Source organism: Cuculus canorus, chromosome 5 (genome assembly GCF_017976375.1).
Source record: "Cuculus canorus isolate bCucCan1 chromosome 5, bCucCan1.pri, whole genome shotgun sequence".
Classification (NCBI taxonomy): Eukaryota; Metazoa; Chordata; class Aves; order Cuculiformes; family Cuculidae; genus Cuculus; species Cuculus canorus.
In genome coordinates, this window is record NC_071405.1 from 11,397,758 (window position 1) to 11,418,624 (window position 20,867).

The 20,867-nt window shown below is 47.3% G+C and overlaps 1 protein-coding gene across 2 annotated transcripts in view; it reads right to left on the reverse strand.

Moving 5' to 3' along the window:
* BBOX1 (gamma-butyrobetaine hydroxylase 1) overlaps positions 1–20,867 on the reverse strand; it is a 53,028-nt gene that overhangs the window by 21,792 nt on the left and 10,369 nt on the right. The window lies entirely within an intron of this gene.

A 20,867-nucleotide genomic window follows, 5' to 3' on the forward strand; every position in this document is an offset into this window, starting at 1 on the left:
GGTCAACCTAGGGGGCCCTGGGGTCACTTGAGGTCAAACTAGGTAGCCCTGGGGTCACCTGAGGTCAACCTAGGGGGCCCTGGGGTCACTTGAGGTCAAACTAGGTAGCCCTGGGGTCAACTGAGGTCAACCTAGGGGGCCCTGGGGTCACCTGAGGTCAACCTAGGGGGCCCTGGGGTCACTTGAGGTCAAACTAGGTAGCCCTGGGGTCAACTGAGGTCAACCTAGGGGTCCCTGGGGTCACCTGAGGTCAACCTAGGGGGCCCTGGGGTCACTTGAGGTCAAACTAGGTAGCCCTGGGGTCAACTGAGGTCAACCTAGGGGGCCCTGGGGTCAACTGAGGTCAAAGCACCTCTCTGGAGACAGCCTAGGGGTCACTTGAGGTCAACCTAGGGGGCCCTGGGGTCACCTGAGGTCAACCTAGGGGGCCCTGGGGTCACCTGAGGTCAACCTAGGGGGCCCTGGGGTCACTTGAGGTCAAACTAGGTAGCCCTGGGGTCAACTGAGGTCAACCTAGGGGGCCCTGGGGTCACTTGAGGTCAAACTAGGTAGCCCTGGGGTCACCTGAGGTCAACCTAGGGGGCCCTGGGGTCACCTGAGGTCAACCTAGGGGGCCCTGGGGTCACTTGAGGTCAAACTAGGAGGCCCTGGGGTCACCTGAGGTCAACCTAGGAGGCCCTGGGGTCACTTGAGGTCACCATAAGAGGCCCTGGGGTCACCTGAGGTCAAAGCACCTCTCTGGAGACAGACTAGGGGTCACTTGAGGTCAACCTAGGGGGCCCTGGGGTTACCTGAGGTCAAAGCACCTCTCTGGAGGCAGCCTAGGGGTCACTTGAGGTCAACCTAGGTCGCCCTGGGGTCAACTGAGGTCAACCTAGGGGGCCCTGGGGTCACCTGAGGTCAACCTAGGGGGCCCTGGGGTCAATTGAGGTCAAACTAGGTAGCCCTGGGGTCAACTGAGGTCAACCTAGGAGGCCCTGGGGTCACTTGAGGTCAAACTAGGTAGCCCTGGGGTCAACTGAGGTCAACCTAGGAGGCCCTGGGGTCACTTGAGGTCAAACTAGGTAGCCCTGGGGTCACCTGAGGTCAACCTAGGAGGCCCTGGGGTCACTTGAGGTCAAACTAGGTAGCCCTGGGGTCAACTGAGGTCAACCTAGGGGGCCCTGGGGTCACCTGAGGTCAACCTAGGGGGCCCTGGGGTCACTTGAGGTCAAACTAGGTAGCCCTGGGGTCAACTGAGGTCAACCTAGGGGGCCCTGGGGTCAATTGAGGTCAAAGCACCTCTCTGGAGACAGCCTAGGGGTCACTTGAGGTCAACCCAGGGGGCCCTGGGGTCACCTGAGGTCAACCTAGGGGGCCCTGGGGTCATTTGAGGTCAAACTAGGTAGCCCTGGGGTCAACTGAGGTCAACCTAGGAGGCCCTGGGGTCACTTGAGGTCAACCTAGGGGGCCCTGGGGTCACCTGACGTCAAAGCACCTCTCTGGAGGCAGCCTAGGGGTCACTTGAGGTCAACCTAGGGGTCCCTGGGGTCAATTGAGGTCAAAGCACCTCTCTGGAGACAGCCTAGGGTTCACTTGAGGTCAACCTAGGGGGCCCTGGGTCAACTGAGGTCAACCTAGGGGGCCCTGGGGTCAATTGAGGTCAAACTAGGTAGCCCTGGGGTCAACTGAGGTCAACCGAGGAGGCCCTGGGGTCACCTGAGGTCAACCTAGAGGGCCCTGGGGTCACTTGAGGTCAAAGCACCTCTCTGGAGGCAGCCTAGGGGTCACTTGAGGTCAACCTAGGGGGCCCAGGGGTCACCTGAGGTCAACCTAGGGGGCCCTGGGGTCACTTGAGGTCAAACTAGGTAGCCCTGGGGTCAACTGAGGTCAACCTAGGAGGCCCTGGGGTCACTTGAGGTCAACCTAGGGGGCCCTGGGGTCACTTGAGGTCAAACTAGGTAGCCCTGGGGTCACTTGAGGTCAAACTAGGTAGCCCTGGGGTCAACTGAGGTCAACCTAGGAGGCCCTGGGGTCACTTGAGGTCAAACTAGGTAGCCCTGGGGTCACCTGAGGTCAACCTAGGGGGCCCTGGGGTCAATTGAGGTCAAACTAGGTAGCCCTGGGGTCAACTGAGGTCAACCTAGGGGGCCCTGGGGTCACCTGAGGTCAACCTAGGGGGCCCTGGGGTCAATTGAGGTCAAACTAGGTAGCCCTGGGGTCACCTGAGGTCAACCTAGCGGGCCCTGGGGTCACTTGAGGTCAAACTAGGTAGCCCTGGGGTCAACTGAGGTCAACCTAGGGGGCCCTGGCGTCACCTGAGGTCAACCTAGGGGGCCCTGGGGTCACTTGAGGTCAAACTAGGTAGCCCTGGGGTCAACTGAGGTCAACCTAGGGGGCCCTGGGGTCAACTGAGGTCAAAGCACCTCTCTGGAGACAGCCTAGGGGTCACTTGAGGTCAACCTAGGAGGCCCTGGGGTCACCTGAGGTCAACCTAGGGGGCCCTGGGGTCACTTGAGGTCAAACTAGGTAGCCCTGGGGTCAACTGAGGTCAACCTAGGGGGCCCTGGGGTCACTTGAGGTCACCATAAGAGGCCCTGGGGTCACTTGAGGTCAACATAGAGGGCCCTGGGGTCACCTGAGGTCAAAGCACCTCTCTGGAGACAGACTAGGGGTCACTTGAGGTCAACCTAGGGGGCCCTGGGGTCACCTGAGGTCAAAGCACCTCTCTGGAGGCAGCCTAGGGGTCACTTGAGGTCAAACTAGGTAGCCCTGGGGTCAACTGAGGTCAACCTAGGGGGCCCTGGGGTCACTTGAGGTCAACCTAGGGGGCCCTGGGGTCACTTGAGGTCAACTAGGTAGCCCTGGGGTCACATGAGGTCACCTAGGGGGCCCTGGGGTCAATTGAGGTCAAAGCCCCTCTCTGGAGACAGCCTAGGGGTCACTTGAGGTCAACCTAGGGGGCCCTGGGGTCACTTGAGTCAACCTAGGGGGCCCTGGGGTCACTTGAGGTCAAACTAGGTAGCCCTGGGGTCAACTGAGGTCAACCGAGGAGGCCGTGGGGTCACTTGAGGTCAAACTAGGTAGCCCTGGGTCACTGAGGTCAACCTAGGGGGCCCTGGGGTCACTTGAGGTCAAACTAGGTAGCCCTGGGGTCAACTGAGGTCAACCTAGGGGGCCCTGGGGTCACCTGAGGTCAACCTAGGGGGCCCTGGGGTCACTTGAGGTCAAACTAGGTAGCCCTGGGGTCAACTGAGGTCAACCTAGGGGGCCCTGGGGTCAATTGAGGTCAAAGAACCTCTCTCGAGACAGCCTAGGGGTCACTTGAGGTCAACCTAGGAGGCCCTGGGGTCACCTGAGGTCAACCTAGGGGGCCCTGGGGTCACCTGAGGTCAACCTAGGGGGCCCTGGGGTCACTTGAGGTCAAACTAGGTAGCCCTGGGGTCAACTGAGGTCAACCTAGGGGGCCCTGGGGTCACTTGAGGTCAAACTAGGTAGCCCTGGGGTCACCTGAGGTCAACCTAGGGGGCCCTGGGGTCACCTGAGGTCAACCTAGGGGGCCCTGGGGTCACTTGAGGTCAAACTAGGGGGCCCTGGGGTCACCTGAGGTCAACCTAGGAGGCCCTGGGGTCACTTGAGGTCACCATAAGAGGCCCTGGGGTCACCTGAGGTCAAAGCACCTCTCTGGAGACAGACTAGGGGTCACTTGAGGTCAACCTAGGGGGCCCTGGGGTCACCTGAGGTCAAAGCACCTCTCTGGAGGCCCTGGGGTCACTTGAGGTCAAACTAGGTAGCCCTGGGGTCAACTGAGGTCAACCTAGGAGGCCCTGGGGTCACTTGAGGTCAAACTAGGTAGCCCTGGGGTCACCTGAGGTCAACCTAGGGGGCCCTGGGGTCACTTGAGGTCAAACTAGGTAGCCCTGGGGTCAACTGAGGTCAACCTAGGGGGCCCTGGGGTCACCTGAGGTCAACCTAGGGGGCCCTGGGGTCACTTCAGGTCAAACTAGGTAGCCCTGGGGTCACCTGAGGTCAACCTAGGGGGCCCTGGGGTCAATTGAGGTCAAAGCACCTCTCTGGAGACAGCCTAGGGGTCACTTGAGGTCAACCCAGGGGGCCCTGGGGTCACCTGAGGTCAACCTAGGGGGCCCTGGGGTCATTTGAGGTCAAACTAGGTAGCCCTGGGGTCAACTGAGGTCAACCTAGGAGGCCCTGGGGTCACCTGAGGTCAACCTAGGGGGCCCTGGGGTCACTTGAGGTCAACCTAGGGGGCCCTGCGGTCACCTGAGGTCAACCTAGGGGGCCCTGGGGTCACTTGAGTTCAACCTAGGGGGCCCTGGGGTCACTTGAGGTCAAACTAGGTAGCCCTGGGGTCACCTGAGGTCAACCTAGGGGGCCCTGGGGTCACCTGAGGTCAACCTAGGGGGCCCTGGGGTCAATTGAGGTCAAACTAGGTAGCCCTGGGGTCAACTGAGGTCAACCTAGGAGGCCCTGGGGTCACTTGAGGTCAAACTAGGTAGCCCTGGGGTCAACTGAGGTCAAACTAGGTAGCCCTGGGGTCAACTGAGGTCAACCTAGGGGGCCCTGGGGTCAATTGAGGTCAAAGCACCTCTCTGGAGACAGCCTAGGGGTCACTTGAGGTCAACCTAGGGGGCCCTGGGGTCACCTGAGGTCAACCTAGGGGGCCCTGGGGTCACTTGAGGTCAAACTAGGTAGCCCTGGGGTCACCTGAGGTCAACCTAGGGGGCCCTGGGGTCACTTGAGGTCAAACTAGGTAGCCCTGGGGTCAACTGAGGTCAACCTAGGGGGCCCTGGGGTCACTTGAGGTCAAACTAGGTAGCCCTGGGGTCAACTGAGGTCAACCTAGGGGGCCCTGGGGTCACCTGAGGTCAACCTAGGGGGCCCTGGGGTCACCTGAGGTCAACCTATGGGGCCCTGGGGTCAACTGAGGTCAAACTAGGTAGCCCTGGGGTCACCTGAGGTCAACCTAGGGGGCCCTGGGGTCACTTGAGGTCAAAGCACCTCTCTGGAGACAGCCTAGGGGTCACTTGAGGGCAACCTAGGAGGCCGTGGGTTCACCTGAGGTCAAGCTAGGGGGCCCTGGGGTCACCTGAGTTCAAAGCACCTCTCTGGAGACAGACTAGGGGTCACTTGAGGTCAACCTAGGAGGTTCTGGGGTCACCTGGGGTCAACCTAGGAGGCCCTGGTGTCACCTGAGGTCAAAGCACCTCTCTGGAGACAGCCTGGAGGTCACTTGAGGTCAACCTAGGCTGCCCTGGGGTCACTTGAGTTCAACCTAAGAGATCCTGGGGTCACTTGAGGTCAACCTAGGAGGCCCTGGGGTCACTTGGGGTCAACCTAGGGGGCCCTGGGGTCACATGAGGTCAACCTAGGAGGCCCTGGGGTCACCTGAGGTCAACCTAGGGGGCCCTGGGGTCACTTGAGGTCAACCTAAGAGGCTCTGGGGTCACCTGAGGTCAACCTAGGGGGCCCTGGGGTCAATTGAGGTCAACCTAGGAGGCCCTGGGGTCACCTGAGGTCAAAGCACCTCTCTGGAGACAGCCTAGGGGTCAGTTGAAGTCATGTAATTAGGTCCTGGGGTTGCTTGAGGTCAAAGCACTTCTTTTGGGACCCCCTAGGTGTCACAGACATTCATCCAATTAAGACCGGGGGTTACCTGAGGTTAAAGCACTCTCTGGGGACCCCCTAGGCAGGTTCTCATGCTTTTAGACCCTTGTAGTATTCTGTTGTGGTGAACCAATGAGAGCTCGTAGTTTCTTGTGATCAAACTCTGCATTTGGGACTCTTGTAGAGGTCAGTTGATGTCCACCAATGAGGCCCTGTGCTTACCTGATGTCCAACTCATGCGTTGGCATCATCCTTACATCATCTGAGCTCAGCCAATGAGCCCCTTGGTGTGATTTGAAGTCAGAGTAATACTTTTGGATCTTCTGGGGTCATCTGAGGTCTATCAATAAGCCGTCTGGATTGCTTGAGACCCAACTCAGGGGTTGGTATTACATTTGGGGTCTTATGAGGTGTTCCTAATCCTTAAAACATTTCTGAGCTCTTTTCCCAGGGTTTGCAGCATGGATTTGCTTTTGCCCAAGTGAATTTATTGGGCACAGTCTTTCCAAACATAACCAGGACCAACGTGTACCCTTTCAGATGTCTTCACCGCAACGATGCAGGGCTCCCACTGTTGTTTGTTTTCCAGTTCCTTCTCCCTAGCAATGCTGTTTCTATTTCTACTGAAATTTTCATGATTTACTATTTCCATTCTTTTTACGTCAAGTAAATAAGGGTTCTTCTCTGCATGGAACTTTCCTCCAAATATTCAAAACTGTCAACATTTCTGCTACTGCAGAACTTGTGACTTGTACTCACACTTGGACGTTTACTCTCAGCTGCCAGACTACGTTGTTGAACACAATCATCATCCTCATCTCATGAAAACCCATCCATTTTAGTAAAAAAGCCACCAAAACTACCAATGATCATAAATTCTCTTAATGAAATAAATTTAACGAGAGCTGTGAATTATGAGAAACGTGTTCCCTGCTGAAACTGAATTTATGCTCTCACCAAAAGGCTTTTCCTACTGAAACCAAGCCCGTTTTATTTTAATGGCCAAAGAATCATAGAATCACGCGGTTGGAAAAGACCTTTGAGATCATCAAGCCCAACCACAACTGTCCACTATTAAATTATATCCCTAAGCACTCCATCCACCTATCTCTTAAGTACCTCCAGGGATGGTGACTCCACCGCCTCTCTGGGCAGCCTCTGCCAGTGCTTGATACCCCTTTTGGTGAAGCAATTTTTCCTAGTGTCCAATCTGAACCTCACCTGGCACAACTTGATGCCATTCCCCCTCATCCTATCACTTGGGAGAAGAGACCAACACCCACCTCGTTACAACCTCCTTTCAGGTAGTTGTAGGCAGTGATAAGGTCTCCCCTCAGCCTCCTCTTCTCCAGGCTAAACAGCCCCAGTTCCCTCAGCAGCTCCTCATAAGACTTATTCTCCAGCCCCCTCAGAAGCTTCGTTGCTCTTCTCTGGATACGTTCCAGGATCTCAATGTCTGTCCTTGTAATGAGGTGCATGGCTGAGCGCTAAATGGTTCTCTTGGAGACTGCAGTCAGAGATATCCAGAACATCCACAGTGCACAACTACAGATTTTCCCCTCCTTCATCTTTCCATGGCAAGATCCTGAATCTTACTCATAGGGCTCAAAACCAAATGTGAGACACATGGAATATGTTAGACAAAAATGTTGTACCATGAAAACTTCTGGCAGACCTCTATGAAGAAGCTTCCTTAATAACTTGAGGCCAGTGGTTTCAGTTTCCCTTGCCTATGTCCATGAAACATTTTTCATCAGAGACCTCAGCTGGTGGAACTCTACCACTGTAGTTGCACAAGTCCTACAAGAAGCAGCTGAGGGAACTGGGGTTGTTTAGCCTGGAGAAGAGGAGGCTGAGGGGACACCTTATGGCTCTCCACAACTACCTCAAACAAGGCTGTAGAGAGGTGGGTGTTGGTCTCCTCTCCCAGGTGATAGGACGAGAGGGAATGGCCTCAAGCTGCACCAGGGGACATTTAAGATTGGACATTAGGAAAAATTTCTTCCGTGAAATGGTTATCAAGCACTGGCAGAGTCTGTCCAAAGAGGTGGTGGAGTCACCATCCCTGGAAGCACTTAAAAGATGGGTATAGATAAGGTGCTTGGGGACATGATTTAGTGGTGGACAAGTATGGTTAGAGCTGATGATCTCAAAGGTCTTTTCCAATCTAATGATTCCATGATTGTATTGCGTTTTTCTGTAGGAGTGTCTTGCTTGCTTGTAACTTGGATAAATGTTAATGATTTGGGCTACGGTTTTCCACGGCAGGATCTGCTGAAAATAATTCTGGGAGAACTTCAACAACAAAAATGGGGAAAAAAAGCCTAGAACAATGCAGAATGAACACAGCCAAGTGAAAACGTCTGCATTGGCTTAGTGGCGAAGTTGTAGTGCTTCCATTCTTTCAAGTGTCAAGTTAGGCAAAGAAGTTGTTCACATGTTAGGAATGTACAGTTGCCATTCCTGTGAAACTCAGCAAATACGGCCAAAGCTTACAGCTCTGGGAAATATTACCTTGCTGATGCTCCGCAGGGTTTGGTTTTTTTCACTTTGGCAGCTAAGATATCCAACGTTCCTGTCACACCGAGTCCTGGGCTCCAGAGCTTGGGTGAAGGACATAGTGGGACCATTGCAAAACACAGGCAACGAAAGTAATTTCCATGTAAAATTAGCAGCGTCACTGAAAACAAGGACAAATATAGCACCGTGTCCTTCAAATATTGTGCAATTCTAAGCTGAAACATCCATTCTCCCCAAAGTTCTCTCACCTCTTGACTTCAGTATATTCCAAAATTTGAAAAAGAGATATAATTACAAAAATATGTTCTTCCCCAAGCAATGGGACACCTCACCGGCTTCTTCAGGCTGATATACAACTGAGCATCAGCTCAAGACTCATACTTTCCATCATTCCTCATATATTTTTGCACAAACTCAAATCATGTTCATGACATATCAATAGCATACAAGAGCTTTAGAAAAAAATACTGAGAGCACCGTTTCTCCATATGGGGAATCACAGAATCACAGGATCACAGAATCACAAGGTTGGAAAGGACCCATTGGATCATCGAGTCCAACCATTCCTAACACTCCCTAAACCATGCCCCTCAGCACTTCATCCACCCGTTCCTTAAACACCTCCAGGGAAGGCGACTCGACCCCCTCCCTGGGCAGCCTCTGCCAGTGCCCAATGACTCTTACTGTGAAGAATTTTTTTCTGATATCCAACCTGAACCTCCCCTGACGGAGCTTCAGGCCATTCCCTCTTGTCCTGTCCTCTGTCACTTGGGAGAAGAGCCCAGCTCCCTCCTCTCCACAACCTCCTTTCAGGTAGTTGTAGAGAGTAATAAGGTCTCCCCTCAGCCTCCTCTTCTCCAGGCTAAACAACCCCAGGTCTCTCAGCTGCTCCTCGTCAGACTTGTTCTCCAGCCCCCTCACCAGCTTCGTTGCTCTTCTCTGGACACTCTCCAGAGCCTCAACATCCTTCTTGTGGTGAGGGGTCCAGAACTGAACACACTACTCGAGGTGCGGTCTCACCAGTGCCGAGTACAGAGGGAGAATAACCTCCCTGGACCTGCTGGTGACCCCATTTCTGATACAAGCCAAGATGCCGTTGGCCTTCTTGGCCACCTGGGCACACTGCTGGCTCATGTTCAGTCGGCTGTCAACCAGCACCCCCAGGTCCTTCTCTTCCGTGCAGCTCTCCAGCCACTCTTCCCCCAGTCTGTAGCGCTGCAAGCTAGGGGAAAACAGGTGGCTGCAGGAAGAATTTCTTTGTTAATAATTTGCTTGCTTAAAACTACTCCAGTCAGGTATATTTTAAGATTTTCAGAGTAATTTGCAAAATCAGTTTCATTTCCTTCAATAAAAGGCGATGCTGTAGCTGTTCAATGGTGCAGGCAAAACAACAAAATAACAACTAAACCCCATGATTCCTTATTTTGGCCTCAATGTTCCCAGGCCAAGATCACTTTGTTAAAACAATCAAGATTATTCCTCCTCCCTCCCCTTGACTAATCCTACTATGAACAATTTTGCTAGGCAACACTGCAACAGAAATCACCTAAGTTTTAATGGCTCCAGTACATCCAGCCAAGAACTCCTGGGATCATTAATGTAGACAGAAAGTGAAAAGGCAGGAAATTAATCACAGAGCCCAAAGCCCAACTTCTCAGCAGGACCCTTTCGGGACCCTGCCAGTTGTTAGTGCCGTTAACATCAATTTAATTTGTCTGTGCTACTGGCAGAGGACAGTGGAAGCCACAGCTGTGGCTCACATTTGGTACTTGACAACTCCTGGTGACTTCCTTCTGCAGCTCGAAGAATTCCAGAGGCAAACGTCCTAAAATACTGCCCAACGTCTCCCAACCACTATACTCACCCTGGCCTTTTGTTTATTTGTTCCTTTGTGGGGATTTTCAAAGAGTACGAGGAGTTTAAAACGGTACAGGATCTAAAGTCAAGTGGAATGGTTGTCCATACACCTGAAAGAAAGCTGCTACAGGGACTTGGCACCGATTTTATTGTTAGAAATTAAGTTTGCAAGCACTGTTAGCACATTACAACTGAAATGGTTTACTAGTGTAAATGAATCTTAGGTCTAGGTATAACTTGAATTAAGCCACCTTGCTAAAAAGCATAACTGGTAACTGTTCTCTTCCTTGTGTTCGCACTACCACTGATAGGTCTTTATTTATGGGAGCACATACGCACCCCCCACATAATTGTAGCTATAATACTGAAAGAGTTGTTAACAATGAGTGGTACCAACATTTCATCAGAAATAACTTTTTCTATTATAGAACTCATGGGTTTAATTGTGGGGTTTTAGTGCTTTTTTTTTTTTAATTGCTTATAACTTCAGCAAAATATATTTTTTTGGGATGATTTTGGGTTTTATGCTGAAGGTTCCCTTATAACAATCAGTCAAAAGGCTCAGATATTTCTTAGCGCAAAATGGAGCGGGGGTGTACCCTTTTCGCCTATATTTGAACAAAATTCCAGCAGAGGCTCCAATTCCTCTAATTTTGGCAACCGAGGTGATGTCAGTAACACCTTTTGGTGGCTGCTCTGTACCATCACCCATAGCTTTCTGAGGCACAAGTCTACAAGTAGACTTGGTAACACACTGTCCTACGTCTTCACAGCTGACAGTGTCCCCACCATTGTGCTGCCCAGGAAGTCACCTGCAGATGCAGCAAGCTTTGGAGAGAAATGAGAAGGAAAAAAGGCTGAGAAAGTTGCGGTTTTTCAACTTGGAGAAGAGAAGGCTCCAAGGAGACCTTATTGTGGCTTTTCAATACTTAAAGGAGGCTTATAAGAACGACAGGAACAGGTGTTTTAATAGTGCCTGTAGTGACAGGACAAGAGGTAATAGCTTTAAACTAAAAGAGGGTGGATTTAGACTAGTTATATGGAAGCAATTTTTTATGATGAGAGTAGTGGAACACAGGAACGTGTTGCCCAGAGAGGTGGTAGATGTCCCACCCCTGGAAACATTCCAGGTCAGGTTGGATGGGGCTCTGAGCAACCTGATGTGGTTGAAGATGCTAACCGCAGGAGGGTTGGGCTGGATGACCTGTAGAGGCCCCTTCCAAACCAAACCATTCTATGGTTCTATGAGCCGAGTCATTCTCTTGCGCTCTGTCAAAGGCTCTCTCCTGGGCCCCAAAGCAGGAAAGAAGACAACTGAAGGGTGGAAGCAGCTGCCAGAGAGGAAAAATAGATCCATTACTTGTAAAATTACTAAGAAGTTGTAAAGTTACTCAACAAAACTGAAGTGGGAACTGAGTGGTGGAAAAACAGTGGGTCTGGAGACTGAATAAAAATTGCTTTTGGTTGCAGAGGAAGCTGAGGCCAAGTAAGGGGAGATGAGGTACCTCAGCGCAGCAGCTTGGGAGCTGGAAGCAAAGTGACAGAGGTCCAAATCACACCAAGACTCTCATAACTGAAGAGCCACACCATAAACCCTTTCCCCTCTTTTGTAGAAATGGCCAGAGACTGCCAACACAACCAGAGGCCCCTCCCATTGCTGTGTAATCTCCAGGGTGACAACACTCCGCCTGGAGAACAGGGCAGTTTATTTTCTGAGGGGTGACTAGAGCAGAAGGTGCTGAGGGGAGAGACAGCTCAGGTCTAGAAACCCTCCAGATGCTGAGGTTCCTGGACAGCCTCATCCCCAGAGCCAGCTGCCTGAAGGACATCTGCTCCCACTTCCTCACCTTGACACTGAAATGTTCAACACAGTCTATTCAATTCCAATTCACAGGAAAAAAAAATCATTTTATCATGGAAGCGAGAGCATGCAAGCCTTTATAATCTCCCACCATGGCCGCACTCTGTCTCCTTCACTGATATCAGCCGGGCTGGCCAAGGCACCACAAAGTGGCAGTGTGTGACTACCCATTTTGTGATTCTTCTGCTGTTAACTCTCAGCTCTGCTGATTTCAGGAGCAAAATAACCCTGGTGATTGCAATTTAGCAACTTTGAGTCTTAATATTTTAGACTTTTTTAGGGAGTATTAATAATGGTACGTGAGAACGAGAAAATGAGGTGTGATATGCTTACTAAATCTGAAATTATGAATGGCATGTTCAAAAGGCTATTTGGACATATACATCTTGCAATATATCATAGAGGTGCTGTCTTATTTGCCACTTCACAGAATCACAGAATCACAAGGTTGGAAAGGACCCATTGGATCATCGAGTCCAACCATTCCTAACACTCCCTAAACCACGTCCCTCAGCACTTCATCCACCCGTTCCTTAAACACCTCCAGGGAAGGCGACTCGACCACCTCCCTGGGCAGCCTCTGCCAGTGCCCGATGACTCTTACTGTGAAGAATTTTTTTCTGATATCCAACCTGAACCTCCCCTGACGGAGCTTCAGGCCATTCCCCCTTGTCCTGTCCCCTGTCACCTGGCAGAAGAGGCCAGCTCCCTCCTCTCCACAACCTCCTTTCAGGTAGTTGGAGAGAGTAATAAGGTCTCCCCTCAGCCTCCTCTTCTCCAGGCTAAACAACCCCAGCTCTCTCAGCTCTCTCTCCTCGCAAGACTTGTTCTCCAGCCCCTTCACCAGCTTCGTTGCTCTTCTCTGGACACGCTCCAGAGCCTCAATATCCTTCTTGTGGTGAGGGGTCCAGAACTGAACACAGTATTCGAGGTGCGGTCTCACCAGTGCTGAGTACAGAGGGAGAATAACCTCCCTGGACCTGCTGGTGACCCCATTTCTGATCCAAGCCAAGATGCCGTTGGCCTTCTTGGCCACCTGGGCACACTGCTGGCTCATGTTCAGTCGGCTGTCAACCAGCACCCCCAGGTCCTTCTCTTCTGTGCAGCTCTCCAGCCATTCTTCTCCCAGTCTGTAGCGCTGCATGGGGATTGTTGTGCCCCAAGTGCAGGACCCGGCATTTGGCCTTGTTAAACCTCATCCCATTGGTCTCGGCCCAGCAGTCCAGCCTGTTCAGATCCCTTTCCAGAGCCTCCCTACCCTCCAGCAGGTCGACACTTCCTCCCAGCTTAGTGTCATCTGCAAACTTGCTAAGGGTGCACTCGATGCCTTCATCCAGGTCATTGATAAAGACATTGAACAGAGCTGGACCCAGCACTGAGCCCTGAGGAACCCCACTTGTGACTGGCCTCCAGCTGGAGTTAACTCCATTGACCACCACTCTCTGGGCCCGGCCATCCAACCAACTTCACTAGTTCGTGCTCACAAACACACACACACATGCAAACCAAAGAGATTGCACACTAATGGGTAAACAGGACAAAGATGCTACTTCTTATATTTTGTTTTGCAAAACATTAGCATTGGTTCTAGTCCTTTTCAAAAATCTAAACAATACTTTTAAGTCAAGTGTTCTCTTAAGTGTTGAATCGGAACTCTCATTCTTGCAGTAAAGTCATAACTAATTTCCCTTGCTCTGATGTACTCTGTCTGAAGCTGCTTATTCTTTAGAGATGGCAAAATAAAGCATAAAATGATTTTATCTATTCCATAGAATAGTGGTTTTGTTTAAATCATGTCTGGCTTACTTGGTATTTTAGCTAATATTCAGTTGTCCAATCAACCAAAGGGTTAAATACTAGAAATGAGACCACAAACATTTGAAAAAAATATAGATCGCATCTTTTATAAAACACCTATACCTCTCTTTATTCCAACATCCCTTCGACAAACAGGACCAATAAAAACTATTCTCTATTTCAAGCAGTTTTCATAATGGGAGCTCTGAGGGATTTCACCTGAGGGCCATGCTGCACTGCAGAGAGCTGTAAAGAGCCAGGTTTGGTTCCCTCCGCAGATACAGGCAGCAAGTACAAAATGCAAAGTGCTCATGAAAAAGTGAACCCAGACACTAGATAGCTAGAACATTTCTCAACAGCTGCAAAGTGCGAATTTCCAACCACGAGTGTTCCTCTCCCCTTTGGCTAAGGCTAGAGACCGTCCAAGAAATACAGCACAGATACTCAAATATAAGCTATTCACATAGACTATCTTTTATACGCTACTCTGTATTTCAAAGAAATTGTAGAATGATTGACAAGTTGTTGAATTTCACATGGTCAAAAAATGAGAAAAGTGTAGTCCTTGAGGAGGGGTATAATCTCACCTCATTAAGTTCCTTTTTGAGACCACTCCGTGGCCTGCTGCTCACTGTTCCAGTGTGTTTAACTCAACATACATCCTTTCACACACTCAAAAGACAGGGGAAAAACAAAATATGAATGTTTTCCTTTTTCTCCATTAAAAGTTATGACATTAAAACAGCTTTAGGTATACTGTGTAAACTGCTAGGAATATCCTTTGAAAGACAAATTTCAGCTTTAGTGTTGGTGAAAGTAAATAACTATGCGAAAACTAATGGAATATTTAAGTTTCAACTTTTCCTTCCTAGTCTTTCCTGCTGTCTAATTAATAAACATTTTCCTCATCATCCCCAAATGAAACAAGGTATGGAAGAATATTAATATTTCAAGGAACATAACAACAGTTTTTTCCCCTTTTTGGGTAATAAATATTTGTACCTGGAATTCAACTACAACTCCAGGAGTCCAAGGCTTCTCCAAGTATATGGACCATAAAGTTCTCTTTGTTCAAATTCCCAGTTCCCACTGTGCTTGCTAGAAGTTCCATCTAATGTGGGATGCCTCTTCAGCAGCCAATGGGCATGGGCTGTGGTGTTGGGTTTTGGGGTGGTTTTGGCTTTCAATGCAAACATCTGGTTTGCCACAACACTGCAAAACAGTACATGCTCAGCATACCTGCCTGAGACTCTCCTTGATTTTGGAATACAAAACTCCCAACCCTTACAGTTAATCTGCAGAGAGCATTCAAGGAACAACAACTCATTTGGTCCCTCTCCCAGCCAGGCCCCCTGCAGTGGAGGCAGACCTCTGGTCTCATATCTCCAACTCTAGGAGCCTTGCAAGGGAGACAAGCTAAATTCAAAATGCTTCCGATTGCAAGATCAATCATTTTTCTGTGCAAAACCTGTCAATCATCTGAATCTCACGAAGGTACTGGGAATTTATCCTTTCCCAGTCTCTGCAGCGTATTCAGGGGTCAACACTGCTTGCTGACTGAAGATATTTAACCATTATAGCACTGCTACAATGTGGAAATTGCAAAATTTCAAAGAAATGGTGCAATTAAAGCATTTTTTTTTTTCAATGCTAAGCTACTTTGTATTAATACCCCCACCCTCCAAGACAGAAAGCAGTGAATATATAGTTAAATCCTGCCTGGAAAGGCTATAAACTCTGTCTTCAAAGTTCCAGTTCTCTCACATGAATTCACTTTCAGTGACAAGTGCAGCGAGCATCCTTAGTGATTAGAGGTTGTTTTTCTTTTTTTCATTTTTTGTTTTCTTTTTTCTTCATATTACACAAATGCTTATAAATCCTACCTCATATTTCAGTGAGGAAAGGCTCCAAGTTCCCAGCCCTTCAATGACATCTTGATGCAGCCAAGAGTTTAGTGTTTGGGCAGGAGTAATCTTTCCCCCCGACATTTGCCAATGTACTCTGTAATGACTCTGTGGTAAATATGCCAAAAGCTGAAAATGCATTGTACACTGCTCCAAGTATTACTAATCTCGGGAAATGGAAGGAATACAGCAGCAGTTGGTATCTAGGAGGAAAAAAAAATCCAGTGTGGCTTGTAAAGTTATTGCTATTAAAAACATGCCCTTGCTTTATGTCTTAAAATATTCCTCTGAGTCTGAAAGTTTTTACAGTATGTCTGAGCTCAAATTTTTACCTGTTCTGAACAGCATTAAGAAAATCTATTCACATATATACATTTGTACAGTGATGAATCTACCACGAACATGGAAAACAAATGGTTCATTCTCTTTCTCCCCTCTGCCCCAGCACTTATTTCTTAGATGCTTCTGGGCCATTACTCAGGAGCACTTTCCAAGGAGCACGTTGAGTCTTTCTTGACGTGTGGTGCTCAGGACTGATACAAACTACAGAAGCCTTACTCCATCAAAAGGAGCAGGACTACTTCATCTCTTGTGCAGGTTAGACTTTGGACTCAGTTGAAAGCCATGTTTGCCTTGGCCAGCACAGACTCGCATTCAGCCCGTGACCAGTACCAACTCCATCCAACCTAGGTGGTTATTTCCCTATGTTACCCTCAAACGGCAGCCAAACTGTGGTATCCTGCAGGAAACTCTGATGAATGTTGAAGAAACATGAAGGAAATGGACTGCAGAGAGTGGCTTCCCAGAGACTATTAGGGTAAATGACCTAGTCACTCAACCCGTTAGGCATTTTTTATTGTTTCTTTCCATTCCTTCTATTTGTAAAGGCCATTTAGAGCTGTAACCCTGGCCCTTCGACATACATTCAGTCAACCCCTAATTGGTGTAATTGCAAAATTAACGTGGCTACTCCTCCCCATCATAGTCACCAAGGAAAATAAGGAACAGTATTGCATAAAGCATAGACCTCTGCAAAGCTTATCTTGATACATCATTCTATCTTTCTGGTAAACCCTTACAGCTACTCTGATTATTTTTTAAAGATGATACCTTTGCTTAGCACGTTCATGAAAATTTCACGTGTAGAGTCTAGTGCTTTATGCTAAGAATATTAATATGACCACTTTGTTTAATACTAAATATGCCATAGAAGATGATGAAAAGCAGTCAAATAATAAATTTGCATATTTAGAAAACAAGTCAAACCACTCTCTTTACTGCACTGCACAAACCATTGAAAGTATTAGAAAGGCATACTCTCCATGGACAGAAAGAAGCAGGAAAAAATTTTAAAGCCGTGAAGAAAAGAAAGTGATTCACGGCAATAAAGCTGCACAAAACGGGGAGAAACATGCAGCAGTTAAGTATTAGCTCAAGTCTGTACACATAATAAAGATTTTTACTATTAGCAGGAGGAAACTGGATGACAATCATACTGCTTTTGTGCAGTTGACTATCGGATGTTTACTTACAGCAGGTGCATACAGTAAGTTGCACAGAATATATTTTATTGTGACTTCCTGTTCATTTTAGCATAGGCTTTCCTACAGTCTTTTGAATCTTTAGGCTTTACATACCAGTAATTGTGGGGTTTTTCAGAGAGATCTTGGAAATGGTGTCAGTTTTAATCCCAGTTGCTGCAATGAATCTGAGGTCTAATTTCTAACACTTCAGTCTGAAATACACAAACTACTTTTAAACAATTCAAATTTCAATGAAAAACAGTGCAGGACTTCCCCTCCTGACCATCACAGAGACCATCACAGCCAGGTAAGTTCAGTAGTAGTAGCAGAGAGACAACTAATAGATCTACACTAAAATAAGTAGTAAAGACTTCCTTCTTCTCAGCCCTAGATGAAAATGTTGTATGCTGTCCAATATTTACAGTTTGACAAATTAGCAGGTCCATAATTTTTTGGAAAAGGGACAGGAAAGCATACATCATAAAATCATAAAAGATCCTTTGAAGGGAAGATATTTAAGCTCTTCCACTTAATATTTTTTCAAAAGTCTGCACGAAAATCTTAGAAACTTCTGTGTCCCACATAGCATATTATTCTCCCGCATACCAAACAATAAGAACTTTATTCCTATTTTTATCCAGAGAAGCCCTCCAGCCTGAAAAATCTATCAAGAAGTTGCACTCAACAGAGACTGTACTCTCCTCCAGTATTTCCTGGTGGTAATTGATCCCACTCGCGTCCTTCATTATTTTAACATGTCAGCATAGCACGTTTTTCCCACCATGTAACCACAGCCAATACAGTTTCCATTGTACTGTAGTTGAAATCTAAGAACATAAGATCTAAAAGCTGAAGGGGTAAGAAAGAGAAGAATGAGCCATTGGTGCCTGGGTAGCCTTAGGTCTCACTTGCACAGCACAGTTGCAGCTGCCAAATTAAAAATCTTTATGTTTACAAATGTAGCTGAAAAATTCATAAGAGATAAAAACAAAGGTCTTGTAGAATAATTTTGTATCTTCACTGACCATTTACACTATGGCTAATAAACTGCTTTTGAGAGAATGAATGATTTGCCGCCTCTTTCAATATGATAACAACAACCTGGGGCAGGGGAAAGAGAAAAAGAAACGTCTTTTCTTGATCATACCAGGTTAGTCATAAAAAGTCACTTACATTCAAGTTCGTAGAAAATGAGAAGATGGCCTTTGCCCAGCTCCTGCAGACAGTGTGCATGCACCAACAAACATCTGGAATTATTCAGGGTTTACTGTGCAGTTCAGGACAGTGCTGGTCAAAGCCTTCTATATTAGAGTTAGGTGGTAAAGAAAGTCTAGACATACTAGATTAATTTATTTAATCTAAAATTGGTTTGTCTACAATGTGTATTTTCATGTTTGTTGAAGTCCACGTATACTTGTGGTGTATTGGGAATTATGTTTGTTTATGGCAGCCTAAGTCTTGGGGGCAGCTTTTATTCAAATGACCAAACTCTTTTAGCAAAAAGCAAATTTTAACTTTTTCCTCTTAAAATTATCATCTCTCAGGACCTAACAGAGAAACTGAAAGCACCCTTGATGCTGTCAACACGCTAATTCAAACTTTGGTGGAGCTGGATATATATCCACTATCATATATCATTTTAAAGGACTATCATCCTCTGAAAACTTTATCCTTAGCTGAAGACCTTAACCTCACCTAAGATGAAAAGTATTATGCAAGTAGGATCAGGTGCTACCTCTGATAATCTTCTCCTCCACCCAATATGAAAGTATAATTATGATATAATTTAATTTCTTTTTTTGCCCCACACCCGGTTGTTGGGATGCCACTATCTTGGAAAATGAGCCTCAGCAAATGCAATACAATGCAATGAGAGGCTTCATACTGGAAAGCACCTAGTGTGCTCAAGTGTCTTCCACGGGATTCCTCTACCATACATCAACCCTAAGTTATAGAGAGAATTCACAAGGTGCTAAATCCTTCCTGTTGAATTTGTTGGGGAGAACATAAGTAAACAGCAGGGAAAACAAAGAGTATCCTTGAGAAATCAGAACTGGAGAAGATGGCCCTTTTCCTGCTCTTTTGGAAGCATCTTGTAAGCTGGGCTGAAAAGAGCCTCCACGTACGCAAACTTTGTATACTCACATGGATAAGACCTGGCACTGTTCTTAAAACGGGAAACCTGACACCTTGGAGTAGAACTATTTATAGTCTCTTCCATCATGCAATGAAACCTGACCTAGTCTTCTTTCCGGGTTTGACACATGCCTGACATCTAATTTTTTTTCAATCAGAAATTATGATGAAAAGCTATAATAAAAGTAACATGAAAAGAAAATAACCCCTTTCAAAAAAAAAAAAAAAAGAGTAAAAAGAAAGCCACAGCTGTGATAATGTCAGCAGTCAAGGTTAACCTCTAACTACAGCAGTCTGGTGAGATTGCTCTTATATTTGTTGAACCAGCATGCAGGGCTGGCATTCCATGTCACTGCCTGTAATACTATACTGCTGGGATCTACTCAAGGGCATGCAATTTGCAGTGTGTAACTCCACTGACCAGAAGGAAGCCAATTCTAAACTTATCCCCGTACACAATGAGAAACGGGTCTTAAACCAGCCAGCAAGCAAACTCGCACGCTTTATAACTGCAGCCTTTTTTGCAGCTGAAACCTGAGAAAAGCTGGGAGAAGCTATCTGTCACAATGAGCCGGATCTTCTCTGGGAATACCAGAAAGAGCAGAATGACACTACTAAATACAGCCAAAATTCATGCAGGACCCTAATTTAGTTTAGTTTTCATAAACAACTTCCTTCGGATCCGCTATGGAAAACAGAATTTGCAAAAGCATTGCCCAAAGAATAAAATGTATCTTTGGTGTATATTTTAACTGGATGGCTCCATTGGATAAGAGTGGTAGCAGAACCGGTTCCTAAATAAGCACTGTATGTAGATGCTGAGGGTAAGCACTGCGTAAATGTGTGTGTATGAATGTAAATCACAGCCAGTCAGGCTTCATAATGGGGGAAAAAAAAGAGTGTTACATTTGAAATACCAAAATCTCAGTTATTGATACCTTTGCCTACAAACATAAACAGAGATCTGCACTAATTAATCTAGCAATTAATTAGAATAACCTTCACTTCCCATAAATTTACATCCCGTAAAGGCTACAACACATCTTGCTACCTTCCAAAGCATCTTCATTTTTCCAAATAAAAATTCCAACTACCTGAAAAATCAAATCTAGTTTCCCCGAGTGAGGTTTGCATCTTCACCATGTTCATTCCGGGAACATGTGCAACCCTCCAAAATAGTAAACAGTGTAGTTTATTCTTGCCAAAGCTAAAGCAGCCATGAACTTTTATATCACTGGAGTAAAATGTTCATTCTGAACTACGAAGAGCCTGTTATATGATCCGCTGAAATGAATGGAAATATTACTCATTGCTTCAGTATTAAGCCAGATATAAATGGCTGAATCTTAAGAACTGACTTTTGTTTAGGAGAACAGATGCTAAGAGCTAAGGGATAACTGACCTGCAGAAACTGGGAAAGATAACTGGCCCCTTCAGTTGTCCCTACATTGCCAAACAACACTCAGATGCCGAAGATATTTAGGGCCACGTATTTTTCTATTTCTCATCTTTCATGGGTAAACAAACAAACAAATGTCCTCTTTTTTTTTTTTTTTTAAAGAATGGAAAACACTCAGAAAAAAAAAAAAAGGAGCGTAAGCCAATCACAGATTTCCCTTTGGCTGAGCTCTGAGGAAACTAATATCTGCATCTGAGTTTCACATC